Here is a 23475-nt window from a genome sequence, read left to right as displayed (position 1 = left end):
TTGGTTAGTGACTAATCTCTCTCTATTTGGGGTTGTTGTGCAAGCTACCTGTGCTGTGAAAGAAATGTCTGTACTTTTCAAGTATTTGGTGTGAGCTAACATAAACATATGTGGTGTTTTCGCTGTAAAATATTTTTTAATGTGGCTGGATTCACAAAGATGTTTATCTTTCATTTGCTGTATTGACTTGTTAATGTTGAAAGTTAAATATTTCAAAAAAATATTTTTGAATTTCAGTGGAATGTGGGGGGGTTTCGGAACCCCGGGCTAGAAAGGTTAAGCTGTAGAAACAGAGGCACGGCGAGCTCACCATTCTAAATGCCAGAACTCGAAGATGCTGTGCACGATGGAGACTACGATGGTCACGCCCAGGAGGTACGGATTGGTTTCCAGCAGGGCCACCTACAGAGAAAACACAGTTCCTTAGCAACTGTTACCAGAGAAACAACATGGACTAGACTCCGGGACCAGTCTGATTCTAAGATGTGCTACATTGGAGGAGCAAAGCAAAACCAGATCTATATCTCCTTCTCTATTTACACCCTCCCCTGGCCTATGACCTCTAACCCCTGACCTTGACAGAGTCCTGGTCCTCGTCAGACTGCTCGTAGGTGTCCTCTGGCAGGAAGTTCCATGGTGACGGGGCGTTCTGGGCAGCGTAGAGCTGCCAGCGCCACAGGGACAGCGGGCAGTAGGACAGGCGCCAGAGGCAGCGACTGCAGAGTCTCATTGAGGGGTAGTAGTCTTTCTGCAGGTTCCAGTAGTCGTTGAAGTAGACGATAGAGATAGTAGTCGCCGCTCACCGCGTCAAACTTCACATCTGTAGGGTTGGGAAGGGTAAAAATAATGGGTTGAGAAAATGAGACAGCCAGAATAGAGCAGTAACTAAAGGTATTTCACCTTCAGTTGACTTTTGAAATAACATAGATCTCAACCCTCCTATAAATGCTCTGGTATGACCCACTGAGAAGCACGAAATAGGTGCGTAGAGCTTACTCGTTGGTCCAGTGGAGGGACCAGCCCTTGACCCAGGCTGTATGGTCGTTCCACCATTTGATGTGAGTTGGGGGCCAGTGGAGATGATCTCCACTGGGCCGTGCTCTCGCTCGCTGGGGGGGGGGGGGGGGAGAAGAGGAACGGCAGTCAATCAATACTGTGTGGACTGGGTCTACTGACTGAAAAAGGAATGGGGTCTATGAATCATGGTAAACACAGCTGACCTTGATCATCTCCGGGTCGGTCTCGGTCTCCCCCGTCAGCAGGTTCTTAGTCTTCACGAACTTCCTGCGTTTGAACTTGTTCAGCACTGAAAGAGTCAAAGAGGAAAACATGAGTCAAACCATTTACATACTAGTTTGAAAAGGTCATGCATGCACCAGAGTAGGGGGTGTGTGTCAGCTACTTACTTCGCGTGGCATGGACTGTCGCTAGCCGACGATACTGGCCCTTGCGTTTGGGGTCTGGGTGGAATCCGGTCTTCGTGAAATACACGTGGATGTAGAGGGAACCATTCATTTGAACCTTCTGTAGCACATAGAATCAGAGAGAGATTAGAAAATGAGAATCCTACTCTTACATCCCCCTCCCCAGTCCCCCCCCTCACCTCTTGGATGTCCAGATCCAGTGAGTGCTCATAGCAGCCGTCCCCCTCTTCTCCAGTGTTCCAGTCTCCGTAGACCAGGTCTCTATGGAACCAGAACAGGGACTGTGTGTCGTTGAAGTCAGAGAAGACCTCGTCCTGGGAGATGTACACATACAGGTCCTGAGGACAGAAGGAAAAACAGGTTAACATTTATTTCCATTTTCCTTCATGTTCTCCTATTGATTTTCCCATATGGTACTACTTTGGGTGGTTGTTTGCTGTAGCACAGCTTCTTTGTCCGGCAGTGTGCACTAAATTACTGAGCGCAAGTCAACAAGCGAGCCAGGACCAAGCTCGTCAACGGACACCAGCTGTTCACACAGCTCACCCAGAGAACCTACACTGAGCAGCAGGCACAGACCAAAGGTCAGCAGGAAGTCAATACAGTCAAATGACCTGGGGTTAATTGCTTATGCAGAACGGTGCGAAAAGGCTGGCGTACCATGAGGCTTTCCTTGGGGAAAAGGTTTCGGCTGGGTAAGTGTGGTGCCCCTGCTGGGGTACTGGGGTCTGGAGTAGAGGACCTGCGGAACCAGCTACTGATGGCCCAGATGACAAAGATCCTGCAGAGGACGAGGACAAGGGAAGAGAAGGTCAGGATTGTCTAATTGAAATCAATTCAACATTTAGAAAAATCCCTTTACACTACACATTTTACTAAGTGGGATGCTTGAGACCATGGAAACATAATTATACTTCTATGATTGAGACCACCCAACAGACATCACCCCATTGAAGTTTAAATTTAAACCAGTTAAGGTAAGGGTTAATGTTAATGTTRATGTTAGGTAAAAGTTAGGGTAATACCAACGATCCCACTTGGCATAAAAAGGTTGAGATGAAGACAAGCTGTTGTTTATACACTGCTCAAAAAAATAAAGGGAACACTTAAACAACACAATGTAACTCCAAGTCAATCACACTTTTGTGAAATCAAAAACTGTCCACTTAGGAAGCAACACTGATTGACAATAAATTCACATGCTGTTGGCAAATGGAATAGACAACAGGTGGAAATTATAGGCAATTAGCAGACACCCCCAATAAAGGAGTGGTTCTGCAGGTGGGACCACTCATTCCTATGCTTCCTGGCTGATGTTGAATGCTGGCACAATGGCTCAGGTAGTGCAGCTCATCCAAGATGGCACATCAATGCGAGCATTGGCAAGAAGTTTGCTGTGTCTGTCAGCGTAGTGTCCAGAGCATGGAGGCCTACCAGAGACAGGCCAGTACATCAGAGACGTGAGGAGGCCGTAGGAGGGCAAACAAACCTAGCAGCAGGACCGCTACCTCCGCCTTGTGCAAGAAGAGCAGCAGGAGCACTGCCAGAGCCCTGCAAAATTACCCTCCAGCAGGCCACAAATGTGCTGTGTCTGCTCAACAGTCAGAAACAACTCCATGAGGTGAATGAGGGCCCGACGTCCACAGGTGGGGTTTGTCTACAGCCCAACAACCGTGCAGGACGTTTGCATTTGCCAGAGAACACCAAGATTGGCAAATTCGCCCACTGGCCCCTGTGCTCTTCACAGATGAAAGCAGTTCACACTGAGCACATGTGACAGACTGACAGTCTGGAGACGCCGTGGAGAACGTTCTGCTGCCTGCAACATCCTCCAGCAATGACCGTTTGGCGGTGGGTCAGTCATGGTGTGGGGTGGCATTTCTTGGGGGGCCGCACAGCCTCCATGGCTCGCCAAGGTAGCCTGACCTGCCATTAGGCTACCGAGATGAGATCCTCAGACCCCTTGTGAGACCATATGCTGTGCGGTTGGACCTGGGTTTCCTCCTAATGCAAGACAATGCTAGACTCATGGCTGGAGTGTGTCAGCAGTTCCTGCAAGAGGAAGGCATTGATGCTGATGGACTGGCCCGCCCGTTCCCCAGACCTGAATCCAATTGAGCACCATCTGGACATCATGTCTCCCGCTCCATCCACCAACGCCACGTTGCACCACAGACTGTCCAGGAGTTGGCGGATGCTTTAGTCCAGGTCTGGGAGGAGATCCCTCAGGAGACCATCCGCCACCTCATCAGGAGCATGCCCAGGCGTTGTAGGTAGGTCATACAGGCACGTGGAGGCCACACACACTACTGAGCCTCATTTTGACTTGTTTTAAGGACATTACATCAAAGTTGGATCAGCCTATAGTGTGGTTTTCCACTTTAATTTTGAGTGTGACTCCAAATCCAAACCAGATTTGATTTCCATTGATAATTTGTGTTATTTTGTTGTCAGCACATTCAACTATGTAAAGAAAAAAGTATTTAATAAGAATAGTTCATTCATTCAGATCTAGGATGTGTTATTTTAGTGTTCCCTTTATTTTTTTGAGCAGTATATATATAATATATATATATATATATATTTAGCATCAGACGTTGGAAAGGATTGAACCCTGTTGCCTAATCTGATGGTCTCGTATCCCATCGAACTACCACTGTCAGGCTCACAACAACGGGGGCTTCTTCCAAGTTTGACATCTTGTTTTGAGCTTCAAGTATCAGCTGACTGAAATACTCTAGGGAAATGTGTTGCAACAGTACGGAACTCTCACACCGCACTGCTTCTATGATAGGACCCAACTCTCCTGATACTCATTAATGCACCTTAAATGTCGTTCTAATCCCTCGCTGGCCCAAGCACTCTGTTTCTGTCTCCACTCATGAGAAGACCAGCAGAGTTTAGAGTGACTCCAATAGGTTGAGAACATTTATTATCATCTAGCAAACACTGAAAGTTAAACAAAATCACACCTTTAAGACAAGACACCTCCGAGATTCATTTAATTAAATGCTGCTGGTGTGCATGACTTGAATGAAGGTCTTTAGTCATTGTATCAACAACCAAGGTTACCTCCCAATCACTTTAAACCCTGTGTTTTGAAGTGTGAACTGGTTTTTCTCTAATGAGTGCAATTTGTCTCTGGCAACAATCCCCTGATATGACACCACAATACAAAGCCTGCATTTGAATCTATTAGGCACTGTAAATTAATTGACTGCGGGTCGGTAGAGCTGTAAATGGGACTGAGCTCCACCCTGATTCTAACAGACCTAAACTAGCAGACCACTCTAGGTGAATGTGGCAGTTTAGAGTGGGAGAAGGCCATTATCCCAGTCAAATTAGGGCATGGCCCAGACCCCATTAGAGGATAGCCTTACCATCAACCATACTACTTAACCTCATTAGGGTAGGGGGCAGCATTCGGAATTTTGGATGAAAAGCGTGCCCAAAGTAAACTGCCTGCTACTCAGGCCCAGAAGCTAGGATATGCATATAATTGGTAGATTTGGATAGAAAATACACTAAAGTTTCCAAAACTGTTAAAATAATGTCTGTGAGTATAACAGAACTGATATGGCAGGCGAAAACCTGAGGTAGATCCATCCAGGAAGTGCTATTATTTTGAAATGGCTGTTTCAATGAGAGGACAGTGGAAATTTCCAGACATGAATCCTGCGCGTGAACGGGAGCGTGCCTTTCTTGTTTTTCGTTTTCTATTGACGAAGCTATTGTCCAGTTGAAATATGATCGATTATTTATGACAAAAACAACCTGAGGATTGATTATAAACATAGTTTGACATGTTTCTACGAACTTTTATGGTACTTTTTAGATTTTTCGTCTGTCTGCTGTGCCCACGCTTTGTTCCAATGGATTTCTGAACAAAACGCACCAACAAAATGGAGGTTTTTGAATATAAAGAGGGACTTTATCGAACAAAACGAACATTTATTGTGTAACATGGAGTCCTGGGAGTGTAACCATATGAAGATCATCAAAGGTAAGTATTATATTTTATCGCCATTTCTGACTTTTGTTACTCCTCTACTTGGCTGGTTACTGTTTGTAATGATTTGTCTGCTGGGCGCTGTTCTCAGATAATCGCATGGTTTGCTTTCGCCGTAAAGCCTTTTTGAAATCTGACACCGTGGTTGGATTAACAAGAAGTTAATCTTTAAACCGATGTATAACACTTGTATGTTTCATGAATTTTTATAATGAGTATTTCTGATTTTGAATTTGGCGCTCTGCAATTTCACTGGATGTTTGTCAGGTGGGACGGTAGCGTCCCACAGCCCCTAGAGAGGTTAAAAACACATCCCACATTCAAGTAAACAGGGGCTGTCTACTGTTTTCATATCAGTGTGTGTGTGTGTGTGTGTGTACATCTCTGACCCACCTGAACAGGACTCCTTTTATGACCGACCATGCATTGGGTGGTGGAGCCGGCTGTTGCTGTGCAGGGTCCCCAGCAGCAGTCTGTACAGCCTGGCCATCCACGGCTGCAACAGCTCCATTGCTGCTCACCTACACACACACACACACACACAATAGATCAATCAGGGAATCCTAAAATAGGTTGCCTTCCACTAGCTAATTATAGACTAAAAAGATACAGGTTTTTCCATCAAACTGGCTTGTTACGGATGAAAAGCTATGCCTGATGACATAGCATAGTGCAAATAAATAGCACATTTTCCACATAGGTTTCCATGTACTGAATAAAAAAACTGAAGTTCAATGGGATTCCATTGCATTTCCATTGGTTGTCACAAAAACTGTTGCTATCAATAGCAAACTTGCCCAATCTTGTCTTGGTGGATGCCCTCTAGACAACAGTTCACTGATAAAGGAGAGCGTAGGTTGCAAAAATGTTTTTTAAAAACCGCATAATCCATTTCACTAGCTAGGTGACAGATTTTCATGCGAATATTCTAAACTCTGCCTAAACAAAATATGTGCATTTTCCCACCAGAGACGTTTCCATCAAACTGACTAGTTTTGGACAAAAGTCTGTGCGTGATGACATAGTGCACATGACTTTTGCTGTTCAATTCCCATGTACAGTCTAAAAGATACAAGTTAAATGGGTTTCCATCACATTTTCAACTCTAAATGTTGTGTTATATAGTGAATGTGCCCAATCTGGTATTGGCATGTGCCCTCTAGCCAACAGCTCACAGATACAGTGCGTGTATAGCCTACATAATGAGATTATTATGGACAAAAGAGCGAGATTTCAAAATATCAAAACGGCAGCCAAGCATCAACCATCATGTCCACAGAATAAGACCCTCGATATTTATTGAAAAGGAGCATCACGCTTATCACCTTGCATTTTCACCACCCTGTGAAGTTCATCAATTGATTTAATCTGTAGCTGAATAAAATGCATGGTTTTCCGAGTCGTAGTGGGACGACCATCGCGTGACTTCAAGTTTACTTTGATATCCACCTCCATTTATTGCATAAAACATTTTAACGACACAAAAAGATCCCACAATGTTGAACGAACAAATTGTCTGAACAAATTGTCTGTTGTAGGGATGCAAAATGTCAGTCAATTTTGCTGCCGACTAACTGACGCTCATTATTAACCGAGTTTTCCAAACAGTAAGTTTTCCAAACAGTAAAATGACGTGACCAACATAAAATAATAACAGAGATCTTCATATAATGACAATACGCTTATTCTCAGCCCTAACAAAGGAAGTCGTCCCAAGGTGGGAAGCGTGTTAACCCTCGCAAGGCAGCCGGCCCAGACATCCCTAGCTGTGTCCTCAGAGCATGCGCAGACCAGCTGGCTGGAGTGTTTACAGACATATTCAATCTCTCCCTATCCYAGTCTGCTGTCCCCACATACTTCAAAATGTCCACCATTGCCTTCTTGGGTACAGGAACGAACTGAACTAAATGACAATCGGCCCGTAGCACTCACTTTTGTCATCATGAAGTGCTTTGAGAGACTAGTCAAGGATCATATCACCTCTAGCTTACCTGACACCCTAGATCCACTTCAATTTGCTTACCGCCCCAATAGATCTACAGATGATCCAATCGCCATCACACTGCCGTATCCCATCTGGACAAGAGGAATACCTATGTAAGAATACTGTTAAATAGCTCAGCCTTCAACACCATAGTACCCTCCAAGCTCATCACTAAGCTTGGGGCCCTGAGTCTGAACCCYGCACTGTGCAACTGGGTCCTGAACTTCCTGACGGGCCGCCCCCCAGGTGATGAAGGTAGGAAACATCCCCTCCACGTCGCTGATCCTCAACACAGGGGCCCCACAAGGGTGTGTGTTCAGCCCCCTCCTGTACTCCCTGTTCACCCATGACTGCGTGGCCAYGCACGCCTCCAACTCAATCATCAAGTTTGCAGACGACACAACAGTGGTAGGCCTGATTACCAACAATGACGAGACAGCCTTCCATGGAGGTGAGGGCCCTGGGAGGGTGGTGCCAGTAAAATAACATCTCATCCAACGTCAACAAAACAAAGGAGCTGATCATGGACTTAAGGAAACAGCAGAGGAAGCACCCCCCTATCCACATTGACGGGACCACAGCGGAGAAGGTGGTAAGCTTCAAGTTCCTCGGCGCACACATCACTGACAAACTGAAATGGTCCACCCAGACAGAGAATGTTGTGAAGTTGCAACAGCGCCAAAATTTGGCTTAATAACTAAAACCCTCAAATTTTTACAGATGCACAATTGAAAGCATCCTGTCGTGGTGTATCACCACCTGATATGGCAACTGCACCACCCTCAACCGCAGGGCTCACCAGAAGGTGGTGCGGTCTGCCCATTGCATCACCGGGGCCAAACTACCTGCCCCCCAGGACACCTACAGCACCCGATGTCAAAGGAAGGCCAAAAAGATCATCAAGGACAACAACCACCCGAGCCACTGCCTGTTCACCTCGCTATCATCCAGAAGGCGARGTCAGTACAGGTGCATCAAAGCTGGGACCGAGAGACTGGAAAACATCTATCTCAAGGCCATCAGACTGTTAAATAGCCATCACTAGCCGGCTACCATCAGGTTACTCAACCCTGCACCTTAGAGGCTGCTGCCCTAAATACATAGACTTGAAATCACTGGCCACTTAAATAACTGGAACAAGTCACTTTAATAAAATGTTTACAAATTTTGCATTACTCATCTCATATGTATATACTGTATTCTATTGTACTTTCTTTTAGTCTATGCTGCTCCAACATTGCTCATCCAAATATTGCTATATTCTTAACTCCATTCCTTTAAATGTGTGTGTATTGTTGTGAAATTGTTAGATATTACTGCACTGTTGGAGCTAGAAACCCAAGCATTTCACTACACCCGCAATACCATCTGCTAAACATGTGCATGTGACCAATAAAATTAGATTTGATGAAAATCTCCATTAGAAACTTAGAGGGGGAATCTAATAGCAACAACTAGGATGAGTTTCTAACAGGACTAGGATTGTGACTTTGGCTTGTGGACAACAAAAGGAAGTTGATATGAAAACCAATAGAACAGGAGAGACATTTTCGTTAATGGCATGAGGAAGTCTTTATAAAATAATTTCCCCCACGTTTCAATGAATGGATTTTCGCAAGGCTACTTTGAAGCAAGGTAAGACATGACTCAATAAAGTAAAACGTTGAGGTTTCAAACAAATATACGACCGGACGCTCATTTAGAGTTATTTGTTGAGCAATTACTGTGCTTACAAAAGCACATTTCACTTCAGTACAGGCTTTTTGAGGAGCTATTCTCCTGCACTGTGTGTGACAGGTGATAGGCTATTCCGCTTCGCAAACTAGCCCCCGTATGCTGTGCATGTGTGATTTTGTCATGCACACGCACCAATTTAATTCCACTCAATAATGCAAATGCACCTATAGACCGATAAGCATTACCGGACAAATGTATTTTAGGCGGCTAACCAATTAATGGTTAACATCCGTAGTCTGTCGGCATTTATAAAATTGTTCCAAAACTTCCCGTTTCCATTACAGCTGTCATGATTTTACTCACATAAAAACTGTAGATGGAAATGTGGTTAGACAACAACAAAAAATGTACCTATGTCTGGCGTATTTTGTTCTGTCGACAGTAGAACTAATGCAAAACAAAAAAGAAGACCCAACACCGGTGACTGAAAGTGTCACTTTGGGGTTATCCAGTCTGGGACTCATTTCAAGAATCTCCAATGAATTAGGTGAGTCACATACCCAATCTTGGTTCACCGAAAGTCATCGGTTCTTTCAAAATGTTTAAGCGTGTAATTTCCATATACAGACACACCCTATGCGTTTTAATAAAATCAACTATATGCATTGAGTTTACGGTTTGATGAAATAAGACTAATGACTCAAGAGAGCGCCAGAGATCTAGATAACCAGAAGAAGAAGAAAAAACCTGACCTAAGATTTTGACTTTACTCTGAAGTTGCCGGTAACAGGTTACACGAAGACTCGGCGACCTTATGTGGAATGCCAATTTATTTGACAATTTCTACCGATCTGCGTGCCAGTTATGGTTTTCATAAGCACATTTGTGAAACAGTTCAATTTTATTTATAATAACATCTTTTCTCAAAATCATTGTCATTTGGTTAATCAAAATTCTATCCACTTGTTTTCACAAGTGTAGCATAGGTTGTGCACTCTGCAAACAATGTGTCCACTCCGACAATGATAACGGGAAGGAATAATATTGAATGCATTAACAGATATTTATATAACCAAATAAACAAACATTGTAGATTTGAAATTATAGGAATTAACAGTAAATGTACTACTGGTGATATATGTAATGGGGAATAGATATTCACTAACAATCAAACGCAAACAATTCACTGAAGTTATGAAACAATGAATGTGCACAAACTGGCGGGAGATCACGCATTCTGGAGAGAGAAGTATTGTGCATCTGGACGCATGGTCAATCCAACATTTTCATTGGCCATGCAGCACTTATTGTGAAACGGCCTCGGCACAGGTCAGGGCATTCATACTTCTTGAGCTTCGTGGAGCAGTGGACAGCTGTTGACAAGGAAGTGAGTGAGTTTTCTACACAATGTACCTTTCCCACCTACCGTCAACCAATCATGTCAACGCTGAGTTATACAGAACCCTCCTCATTGTTACAAAATTTAGGAGGCGCAATGCGGTACGGAGATCGATTTGGCCTCTGGAGGCTCCACAATTGCGTCACACCCTCCATATGGAACATCCGACCACATTTTCAGATCAAGCATAAATTGGCTTTTAGTCTAGGCCTCCGCAATGGATTAGTTCACTGAGATGGGAGCAAATATATACACTACCGGTCAAAAGTTTAAGAACACCTACTCATTCAAGGGTTTTATTTTTTACATTGTAGAATAATAGTGAATCAATCAATCAAATGTATTTATAAAGCCCTTCTTACATCAGCCGATGTCACAAAGTCCTGTACAGAAACCCAGCCTAAAACCCCAAACAGCAAGCAATGCAGGTCTAGAAGCACGGGGGCTAGGAAAAACTCCCTAGAAAGGCCAGAACCTAGGAAGAAACCTAGAGAGGAACCAGGCTATGAGGGGTGGCCAGTCCTCTTCTGGCTGTGCCGGGTGGAGATTATAACAGAACATGGCCAAGATGTTCAAATGTTCATAGATGACCAGCAGGGTCAAATAATAATCACAGTGGTTGTCGAGGGTGCAACAGGTCAGGAGTAAATGTCAGTTGGCTTTTCATAGCCGATCATTCAGAGTATCTCTATCTCTACTGAAGACATCAAAACTATGAAAAAACACATATGGAATCATGTAGTAACCTATAAAGTGTAAAACAAATCAAAATATGTTTGAGATTTGAGATTCTTCAAATAGCCACCATTTGCACACTCTTGGCATTCTCTCAACCACCTGGAAAGGTTTTCCAACAGTCTTGGAGTTCCCACATATGCTGAGAACTTGTTGGCTGGTTTTCCTTCACTCTGCGGTCTGACTCATCCCTATCCACCTCAATTTGGTTGAGGTCGGGGGATTGAGGCCAGGTCATCTGAAGCAGCAAATCATTACGACTCACATTTTCAACTTGGGTTACATTTAACCTACTACTACACATTAAATTCTGCCAATTGGACGCAGACTACAAACGTTCAAAACCACCAACAAGACAGCCCTAATATGTCAATCTTTCATGGGAGAATCAGATGAGAGCTGCTGCCATGGCTCCTATAGCATTCCTCATTGGGGAGATGAGTGACAGTATCTGAGATAGAAGGACCAAACTGGTTCCTATGAGAGAGGGAGACACTCCCAGTTATAATCCATTGCATTAGGGCTGTCCCCGACAAAAATAAAATCTTGGTTGACCGAAAGTCGTCTGTTCTTTCGACCAATCGATTGGTCTACATTTATAGACACACCCCATGTGTTTTAATAAAATCAACTATAGGTTTGCCTGATGCTTTAAGCAAACTGTTTGATGAAGTAATGATAATTGATTTACCAGCAAAACATGTTTTTCTATCTAAGCATAACCATGTCAGGGGTAAATTTGTACTCATTTTCCCTCTGCCTAAACCAAAATTGTCACACAGGTAAATGTTCCTCAAATTTGCAAAAGGAACTCATGGAGCTTGGACATGAAGTGGCTACCTAGTTAGCTAATAACTAACTAGCAGATCCGACCCTCTTGCTTACAACTGAACTAGGGTCAGACAGGCTTCCTGTGTAGTTTAGCCTGCGTCTCGGGGATAAGATAGCCAGGGATAGCCATAGCAGCCATTATGGAAAGGCAATTCCGTTGAACAAGAGCTGATTGTCTGAAACTGCAATTCCAAAATGGCTAATGTGGCTCCTGCTACCTACCATGAGGATGAAAAGGGCAGTTTTCCAAAAAAAACTAAATCTGGGACACTCAAATTAATATGATATGTTAAGGCAAAAATTAAAAGGGGGGTTGGTCGGGTGGATGGATGGGCATATAATAAGATTGTCTAGCAAGTTCTCATCATGGACAACTTTAGCATTTTAGCTAATTGTAACTTTAACAACTTTGCAAGTACTTAGTATGTTACCTTAACCCTTCTAGATAACACCGACGTTAGCCGCCTAGCCTAGCCGACGTTAGCCGCCTAGCTAGAATTCATAACAAATTCTTAACATATCATGCGAAATGGGTGATAGACATCCACAAATTAATACATACCATACATGGTAACATATCATACTAAATGGATTGTCTCAGATTTACATACAGTATAAAACTAAACGCTTTGAGACCAGTTTAGGAAAAACTATTTGTCATTCAATCTTCTCTGTGTATAATGGGATAATTCAGCACATTTCTCATCCCTGGATTGAGGTACAGTAGGTTTCCAACCCATATTTTAAGCCAGTTTCGCTGTGTCTTAATCTACACAGGAAGCCCGTCTGACCCAAGTGCAGTTGTAAACAAGCAGGTCGGATCTGCATGTTAGCTAATAACAAGATGTAACATCCATCCATAACATTCATCCGGCGCCGAAACGAGATGGCCGCCTCGCTTCGCGTTCCTTGGAAAATATGCAGTATTTTGTTTTTTTATGTGTTATTTCTTACATCGGTACCCCAGGTAATCTTAGGTTTCATTACATACAGTCGGGAGGAACTACTGAAAGTAAACATTAAGTACTCACATCGTTCCTACTACAGGAATGACTTCCCGAACGGATCAGTGTTGCCTTCCACCCATACAATGGATCTGACCAGCCGGCGACCCTGTGCGCGACGCCGTAAAAGGGCAAACGAGGCGGTCTCCTGGCCAGGCTTCGGAGACGGCACATCGCGCTCCACTCCTAGCATACTACGCCAGATGTCCAGTTCTTGACAATAAGGTTGAGAAACTCCGAGCACGGGTACATTCCAGAGAGATCTAGGGATTGCAACGTGCTCTGTCTCACGAAACAATGGCTATTCAAGAGACGCTAACGGAGTCGTGCAGCCAGCTGGTTTCTTCATGCATCGCGCGACAGAGAAACAAACATCTTTCTGGTAGAAGAGGGGCGGGGGTATGCCTTATGATAAACGGACTGGTGTGATCATCATACAACACAAAACACAACTCAAGTCATTCTGTTCACCTGATCTAGAACTCCTCACAATCAAATGTCGACCGCATTATTACCAAGGAATTCTCTTCAATCATAATCACAGGCGTATATATCCCCCCAAGCAGACACATCGATGGCCTGAACGAACTTATCTGTACTTTGTAAACTGGAAACCAACACCTGAGGCTGCATTCATCGTAGCTGGATTTTAACAAGGCTAATCTAAAAACAAAATCTCCCTAAATTCATACATATCGATTGTGCTACCAGGCTGGAAAAACCTAGATCAATGTATTACAATTTCCGCACGCATATAAGGCCCCCCCGCCCCCTTCGGAAAAGCTGACCACGACTCCATTTGTGATTCCAGCCTACAAACAAACAAACAACAAGCTCCCGCGCTCTGGTCTGTCAACGCTGGTGCCAATCTGATTCCACGCTTCAAGACTGCTTCGATCACGCGGATTGATATGTTCCGCATTGCGTCCAACAACAATATTGACGAATATGCGATTCGGTGAGCGAGTTCATTAGGAATGTGCATTGACGATGTCGTACCCACGCAACGATAAAACATTCCCAAACCAGAAACCGTGGATTGACGGCAGCATTCGCTGGAAACTGAAAGCGCGAACCACTGCTTTTAACCAGGGCAAGTGACCGGAAGCATAACCGAATACAAACGATGTAGCTATTCTCTCCGCAAGGCAATCAAACAGGCAAGTCCAGTAAAGAGACAAAATCGAGTCGCAATTACACAGCTCAGACACAAGAGGTATGTGGAGGGTCTAAGTCAATCACGGATATACAAAAAGAAAACCAGCCCCGTCGCGGACCAGGATTGCTCTCCCAGACAGGATAACAACTTTTTTGCCCGTTGAGACAATACAGTGCCACTGACACGGCCCCTACAAACCTGCGGGCTCTCTTCACTGCAGCCAGGTGAGTAAAACATTTAACGTGTAACCCTCGCAAGGCTGCAGGCCCAGACGCATTCCCGACGCTCCGCGTCTCAGAGCATGCGCAGACCAGCTGGCTGTGTGTTTTACGGACATATCTCAATCCCTTATCCAGTCTGCTGTTCCCACATGCTAAAGAGGCCACCATTGTTCCTGTTCCCAAGAAAGCTAAGGTAACTGAGCTAACGACTACCGCCCCGTAGCACTCACTTCCGTCATCATGAAGTGCTTTGAGAGACTAGTCAAGGACCATATCACTCACCCTACCGGACACCTACGACCACTCCAATTGCTTACCGACCCAATAGGTCACAGAACGACGCAATCGCAACCACACTGCCATACCATCTGGACAAGAGGAACCCTGTGAGAAGCTGTTCATCTGCAAGCTCAGCATTTAACACCATAGTACCTCCAAACTCGTCATCAAGCTCGAGACCCTGGGTTCATCACCGCCCTGTGCACTGGTCCTGGACTTCCTGACGGGCCGCCCCAGGTGGTGAGTAGGTAACATCTCAACCCGCTGATCCTCAACACTGGGGCCACAGGGGTGCGTTCTAGCCCTCTCCTGTACTCCCTGTTCACCACCACGACTGCGGCCATGCACGCTCCACACTCAATCATCAAGTTTGCGGATGACACTACAGTGGTAGGCTTGATTACCAACAACGACGAGACGGCCTACAGGGAGGTGAGGGCCCTCGAGGTGTGTCAGGAAATAACTCACACTCACGTCAACAAAACAAAGGAGATATTGTGGACTTCAGGAAACAGCAAGGAGCCCCCCTATCCATCGACGGGTCAGTGTGGAAGGTGGAAAGTTTAAGTTCCTCGGTGTACAATCACGACAAACTGAATTGGTCACCCACAAGACAGCGTCGTGAAGAAGGCGCAGCAGGCGCTCTTTCAACCTCAGAGGCTGAAAATTCGGCTTGTCACAAAAGCTCAAAACCTCTACAGATGCACAATCGAGAGCATCCTGTCGGCTGTATACGCCTGGTACGGCAACTGCTCCGCCACAACCGTAAGGCTCTCCAGAGGGTAGTGAGGTCTGCAGAACGCATCACCGGGGCAAACTACCTGCCCTCCAGGACACCTACACCACCCGATGTCACAGAAGGCCATAAAGATCATCAAGGACAACAACCACCCAAGCCACTGCCCTGTTCACCCCGCTATCATCCAGAAGGCAGGTCAGTACAGGTGCATCAAAGCAGGGACCGAAGACTGAAAAACAGCTTCTATCTCAAGGCCATCAGACTGTTAAACAGCCACCACTAACATTTAGCGGCCGCTGCCAACATACTGACTCAACTCCAGCCACTTAAAAATGGGAATTGATGGAAATTATGTAAAAATGTACCACTAGCCCACTAAAACAATGCACTTAATATAATGTACATACCCACATACCCATCTCAATGTATATCGTACTCTATACATCACTACTGCATCTTGCATCTTTATGTAATACATGTACCACTAGCCACTTTTAACTATGCCATTTATTTTACATACCTCTTACAGTATGTCATCATATGTAATATTTTTATCCGTATCAATACCATCTACTGCATCTTGCCTATGCCGTTCTGTACCACCACTCATTCATATATCTTTATGTACATATTCTTTATCCCTTTACACTTGTGTGTGTATAAGGTAGTAGTTGTGGAATTGTTAGGTTAGATTACTTGTTGGTTATTACTGCATTGTCGGAACTAGAAGCACAAGCATTTCGCTACACTCGCATTAACATCCGCTAACCATGTGTATGTGACTAATAAAATTTGATTTGATTTGATTTGATAACTAACTACCCCAAATATAGAAAGCACATCCGTACTTGCAATATTGAAATCACATCGATGTTCGATATATTCTMAGCGACGGGCTGTGATTCGTTTCGCACCCAGTCAATAATGATATGCAGCAGACTAGCCTAGTCAGTCAATGAATAACGTTAGTCCATTATAGAAAGCCGTTCAACAAATTAATCTGCTAACGTGAGATAGGTACATACGCCGACTAAATAGCATTGTCAGTCTAGTTAGCCACTTGTAGCTAACTACTTAGCCAGCTAATAATAACTAGCTAACGTTAACTAGTTTAAAGCTGGCTAACCCAATAATATACTGTCATGACGTGTATCTGTTTCCCCAAGTACCGACCTCATTGCTTTGTTTAGAAATATGTTTGTCAACAGTTCTAATGTTGGTTTAGCAGAAAATAACTACCTTGCAAGATGCTGTAATAAGCGCATCGTGAAAGGCAGGGGGTCGTTTTTAAACCGACCGGCATTGACAACGACAGAGGCTCGTGTGAAATGATCACACTTCAATAGCAATATCTGCAATGCCACTCACTCCTCTCGAGTAAACCATATGTCGCTATTAGTACGGTCACAGATTGATGACAGTCATACAATTTCATTCATTTTACCTCGCCGTTGGTTTGCGGAGAAGCTTCGGTCTCCTGCGACGCCATCTTCGCTGTCTCTGTCGCACACTGGCAATGAAATCGCAGTTCTCGCGTGAGCTCAGATTGGTACGTCAACGTGACGTTTTTTGCAAAGAAGCAAGTCATCCCATGTTGGTCTATTTTCAGCAATCCCTATTTTAAACAATAGAGACCGCGGTGTGTTATATCTGCCACATTCTCTTTACTGTATGCTTTGCTTACTGTATTTGTGCCTGTTGTAACTCAGTGGTATTATACTTAAGTAAAAAATACTTTAAAGTACTACTTACGAAGTTTTCGGAGTATTATTACGTTACCATTTATATTTTTTGCCAACGTTTACATTTACTTCACGACATTACTAAAAATAAGTTTTACACCATACATTTTCCTGACACCCAAAAGTACAGGAAAATGGTCCAATTCACACACTTATCAAAAGAACATCCCTGGTCATCCCTACTGCCTCTGATCTGGCAGACTCACTAAACACAAATGTAAATTATGTATTTGATTTGGAGTGTGTCCCTGGCTTCCATAAATAAATAAAAACAAGAACATTGTGCCATCTGTTTTTGAAATGATTTATACTTTTACTCAAGTAGTATTTTACTGGGTGACTTTCACCCATTTTCTATTAAGGTATCTTTACTTTGACTAAAGTATGACAATGGAGTATTTTTCCCACCACCGACCATATTCCTTCCCTGTCCAGTGTCCCACTGCAACCTGACAGTTTCAGGATAAGTGTGATGACCATCGTCTTTAACCCATGCCTAGACATCTCTTTTCACCATGCATGAGGTACTTTATTTCTGTCCTGCTAAATGGTGAATTATAGTAAGAATCGGTCAAATACACCTTGATCATCACATCTGCTGGTAATACTACTTTTTATTATGCATAAGATACCATTACACCTTGGCACATCAACACCTTTGAGATTTCATAAAAACAGATGGCAAATCTTGAACAACTCTGGGCCTGTTAGTTGCTGACAACATCCGGGGAAAAATACAATTCAATAAAAAAAGGATAAGTACAATGAAGCTCAGTAGAAGTGCAGATAAGACGTGATATCCAGATGAAAAGTGCATTGTCGCCACCTGGGCAGTCAGTCTGAACTGTATGCTGTCAATGTGCACAACTGATGTTCTGACATTCAAATCAAATGATATTGGTCACATACACATGGTTAACATGTTAATGCGAGTGTAGCGAAATGCTTGTGCTTCTAGTTCCGACAGTGCAGTAATATCTTACAAATCCACAATAACTACCTAATACACACAAATCTAAAGGGATGGAATAAGAATATGTACGTATAAATATATGGATGAGCAATGACCACGCGGCATAGGCAAGATGCAATACATTGTATAAAATACAGCATATACATATGAGATGAGCATGTAAGATGTAAACATTATTAAAGTGGCATTATTAAAGTAACTAGTGATCCATTTATTAAAGTGGCCAGTGATTTCGAGTCTGTATGTAGGTAGCAGCCTCTGTGTTGGCTGTTTAACGGTCTGTGATGGCCTTGAGATAGCCGTTTTTCAGTCGGTCCCAGCTTTGATGCACCTGTACTGACCTTGCCTTCTGGATGGTAGTGGGGTGAACAGGCAGTGGCTCGGGTGGTTGTTGTCCTTGATGATCTTTTTGGCCTTCCTGTGACATTTGATGCTGTAGGTGTCCTGGAGAACAGGTAGTTTGCCCCCAAGTGATGCGTTGTACAGACCTCACCACCCTCTGGAGAGCTTTGCGGTTGTGTTGGAGTGTTAGAAACAATGTAAGTTTCCAGAATCTAGAACAGGGACACGACACACAAAAACAAACGGCTTCTATGGTACAATAACCAATGAACTAACAGAAATTCAAATAAACTGAACATTTTGCCACTAGTCAGTAGTACAAATAGATATTTTGTTGTTGCTTGAATTCTTGCATTCCAAAGCATGGGATTTATTTTAGAAAGTTTGATAGAACCCTGGCTTGGGATGATAATTGACATATGATGAACAATGTTGTGATTTTTATGACTGTCTACTATTCATATAGAATCTAGGATGTGATGGGCAATTCAGGTTCAACTCAATTCTGAGGACATCAATTTAGGAACGCGTGCTTTCTACATCCACTGGATCAAAGGAAATAGTTGGACCACATGGTTATCATTTACATTAAATACGTCGACAATGTATTTTTAACAAGGAAAAACGTTGTGCTTTTCTCACCTCTCCTCATTCAATATACAGTAAATTCCACCTTTTTATTTTGTTGCTAGAGGCGTCTGTCATGACGTCTCTAGCACGGAGATGCAGTACCTTAGACCGCGGCGCCACAAGAGATGTCAAACGCTAGATTCGGTCCTAGGTGATACTGCCTCCTTCCCCAGTTGCAGCTCTCTATAGTCCAACCCATACCTCCCTGACCAGCTACAAAACAAAATAAAGTTATTAATCACAATGACACTGTCCCTCGCCCCGGGTTCGTAATCAGACTTGGAGGTCAATGTTGAACCCATCTGCCCACGCCCTTTGACAGCATCACAGTCCTACATCTCATCCAGACGAAAGTCTTCCTCTTGGAAGTTCCACACGGTCTTTGTGAGGGGCCTGACAAACGCACCGTACTTGTTCTCACATTCAAAGTATCACTTCTCCTTCACACTGTAAGGAAAGAGAGAGTGGAGACATCAAGTACATTTATGACAGAGAAACTCATCAGGTCTGCACCTCTCCACAGGTTAATTACCAGAAAGACAAGTCAAGATGTAAGGTACCACTAAACAGTGAACATTTCAGACACCATGCGGTGACGTCACAAAATTATGTCCGTTGGCATCACCTGCCCGTCATGTTTCCCAAGAGGCTCGTTATACTTCACTCCCACCCAATGACCTGGCTTGAAATCTACAATACCTGCAAGACAGAAAATAAGTTATGTTGGAAGGAGTGCCTTAAGTATTAAGTATTCATACCCCTTGACTTATTCCACATGTTGTTGTGTTACAGCCCGAAAACAACATTGATTTAAAAAATTCAACCATATACCCCATAATGGAAAAAGTAAAAACCTGTTTAGACATTTTTTCAAATTTATTTAAAATGAAATACAGAAATCTCTCAAGAACATACACTACCGTTCAAAAGTTTGGGGTCACTCAGAAATTTTTGTTTTTGAAAGAAGTGTACATTTTTTTGTTCATTAAAATAAAAAAATTGTTCAGAAATACAGTGTAGACATTGTTAATGTTGTAAACGGCTGATTATTTATGGAATACCTACAAAGGCGTACAGAGGCCCGTTATCAGCAACCATCACTCCTGTGTTCCAATGGGACGTTGTGTTAGCTAATCCAAGTTGATCATTTTAAAAGGCTAATTGATCATTAGAAAACCCTTTTGCAATTATGTTAGCACAGCTGAAAACTGTTGTAGTGATGAAAGAAGCAATAAAACTGGCCTTCTTTAGACTAGTCGAGTATCTGGAGCATAAGCATTTGTGGGTTCGAGTACAGGCTCAAAAAGGCCAGAAACAAATACTTTTTTTCTGAAACTTGTCAGTCTGTTCTTGTTCTGAGAAATTGCCAAGAAACTGAAGATCTCATAAAACGCAGTGTACTACTCCCTTCACAGAACAGCGCAAACTGGCTCTTGCTGGTAATGGGCCTCTGTACACCTATGTAGATATTCCATCAATTATTATTATTTGAATCAGCTGTTTCAAGCTACAATAGTCATTTACAACATTAACAATGTCTACACTGTATTTCTGATCAATTTGATGTTATTTTAAATAGATTTTTTTTTGTGCTTTTGTTTAAAAAAACAAGGACATTTCTTAGTGACCCCAAACTTTTGAACGGTAGTGTACGTGGTGAGCTGATGCATATTTCGGTTACTTTGTATGCATTGTTTGTTGGCAACCTTGTACTTTACAAGGTTTATGGAACAGATTCTGGAACGTTCCACAAATTATACCCAACCATGCTGTGGTCAGCAATCATGTGAGTGTTGAAATCGCTTGTGGGTCAGCAGGGGGAGGCACAGGGGTCTCAGCCTGGCTTTAAACGTACTCTTGAAAGTTGTAATAGTAGAATACACAAGGTTCAATTTCGAAATTGGGTAGTGCATCATCAGTTCTTGTCATGTTAGTATTTGCATACATTAGAGAGCTATTTATAACTTGCCAGAAATGTCCAGATCAACTAGCCCATGTCAGCTAATGTTTTTTATTCTATTTTGTTTTTTTAGCCCATATATATGATTCATTTTTTTGTCACTCAAATACAGACGTGGCAAAATTYATAGAATTGCAAAAAAAACAGCAAATTCTTATTTGCACCCTATGACAACATGTGTAAAATAGCAGGAAATAAGCTTTAAACCTGCAAAATTCTCTCCACCAATAAGAGGGGTGTGAACAGTGTGCCATGAACCGTGCCCATAGAAATAGACGTGGCGTGCGCGGGATGTTCCCCAATGTTGGAAGGGGAGCCCAGAGTGAAAAAGTTTGGGAACCCCTGGGTTAAGAGACCCTATCAACAGAGCCAACAGTAGGTCCCATCTTACACGTGACTCCAGTGTGAACAATACTAAACAGGGGACATACGCTGCGGGTGTCATGTGAATTGTCCATTTTCAAGCTTTAGTTTCGCCGGTGTTTAATTTACTCAGGCAACAACGACCACTTCATCAAATACAACAGTTAGCCAGCTAGCTAGCATTGTTACCCGATTAAATAGTACACAACTAGTTAAGTTTTGAAATAGCAACGTTAGTAGCACGCACTCAGCAAGTTATACAAACTTAGCTAACGTGAGTCCTTCCAGTTCCAGCTTGGTCCCTCACAAATATTTACATGTTCTTTTGCGCTTTTCTTGACTGTCTCTGTAAACAAATTTATACTATCAGTTCACTTGGTGTTTTTAGACTAAATCAATGCAGGTACCATGTGCTGTATAATCTCAGTGAACGGGTGGTTGTTTAGTTTCCCTCAACGACGTCACAGATCCTGTTACGCCCAGTTCTGGAAGTTTATACCCGCCCACAAACACAGTGAACCAGTCATGTCGTTAAAATGTCGGGTGGGTATTTAGGTTGACCAACTGGGTATCACATTTCTAAGACGTCGTAACAGAAAGAAAGGCTTTGGGATGCCAATCATGTTGACGGAGGGGGACTTCATGATTAGTAACCAATCATCAATGTTGGAATTAAAGCTGGGTTTTGGAGAAAGTGCCACGCCAAAATTATGGAAGTACCAACTGTATCCACGTAGTCGCGCCATAAACCATGGTATAAAGCCCATATTGTTACTTTTGCAACAAAGTCATAACGTTAGCTATATACATTGTTACAAACAATGTTCAATTGTGATAAGAGCATTTTTTTATTAGCGCATTGAATGATTTTAAAGTTAACCTGTTGATAAAAAAAAAAAAAACATTTATTTTCATTTAGTCTAGTGTAGAATAAGATAAAATTGTCCTTCCCTGCTAAGGTGCTCACTGCTCTGTGACATATTAATCACAGGGAGAAAGAGACACATGGTTACCTTTGAAAAGTTATTACCAGGCCTTGCCTTTGAAATATAATGGTTGTCTGCTCCAATATCTACTCATAGATTTATGAATGGGAAATAAATGGATCAGACAGGAACATAAAATAACATCTGTGCATCAAATTAGAATTTAGGACTGAGAGAAGAAAAGAGAAGATCAAAGAAAGGAGTATCGGGTGCAGCCAGAAGACAGACAGCTTCCCCACTACCTCCATCCCTAGATGAAAAGTTTACATTCCTGTTTCAAGCTGAGATGGGGGTGTTTGGCCTTGCCTCATTACACTCTGTCTGTCTGCACATCCAGGTGTACGTGCTGCTGTTCACAGTAGGTCACAGCTCTCTCTCTCAATCATAAAGTAAAACTCTCTCCGGTCACACACATACCATCTCTCTCTCACCTGGTCACACTCTTCATTCTCCGGGGAACTCGTTCTCCAGGCAAAATAAAGTCACAAATGCGCACATTGTCTGACATTCTTCTATTTAGACAAACCAATCAAACTAGCTCTTGTGCCAACCCCACTGTCAGAAAGATGGGCACTTTTCAATGAACATAACAATTTTGCATATTTTAACTCTAAAACATTCACATCATGGTGTGTATGTGTGTGTGTTGCACTGAGATTATTTGCATAGAGAAACAACACCAGGTGCCCATTCAGATGCCCGCTGAGGAACTTGCTTAAACAAATGTGGTTTCTACTGACAATTGAGATGTACAAACTATGGCATAAGGGGACAACAAGCGGATATGAGGCAATCCGTAATTTCGATTAAGACATGAATTAATGAGCGAGCTAGGACAAACGTAGTCAATATAATTATTTGTTCACCACTTTTGAAATGTACAGCGACAGAATTCAGAAAATGGGCCATTCTTACAGTGTTCTCCCTGTACACCAAGTCAGAACAGTAGGATAATTAATGGGGCATATAAGCAGACAATGAAAGCTCTTACAATATTCTATGATTACATTTCTCTAAA

The 23475-nt window shown here is 43.0% G+C and overlaps 1 long non-coding RNA gene and 1 pseudogene across 1 annotated transcript; both read right to left on the bottom strand.

Moving 5' to 3' along the window:
• Nucleotides 1-17008, bottom strand: part of LOC111982625 (putative lipid scramblase CLPTM1) — a 29235-nt pseudogene extending 12227 nt beyond the window's left edge.
• Nucleotides 17009-17797: 789 nt separating this feature from the next.
• LOC139022780 (uncharacterized) lies at nt 17798-21921 on the bottom strand. The gene is made up of 2 exons (XR_011473811.1): nt 19774-21921; nt 17798-19595 (listed from the first exon to the last, which is right to left on the bottom strand). It is a non-coding gene; the product is annotated as an uncharacterized lncRNA (long non-coding RNA).
• Between the last annotated feature and the right edge of the window lie 1554 nt (nt 21922-23475).

The sequence above is a fragment of the Salvelinus sp. IW2-2015 genome, linkage group LG22 (assembly GCF_002910315.2).
Source record: "Salvelinus sp. IW2-2015 linkage group LG22, ASM291031v2, whole genome shotgun sequence".
NCBI classification, from domain to species: Eukaryota; Metazoa; Chordata; class Actinopteri; order Salmoniformes; family Salmonidae; genus Salvelinus; species Salvelinus sp. IW2-2015.
The sequence above is the reverse complement of the archived record's forward strand: the minus strand, read 5'-3'. Positions and strand labels throughout refer to the sequence as shown.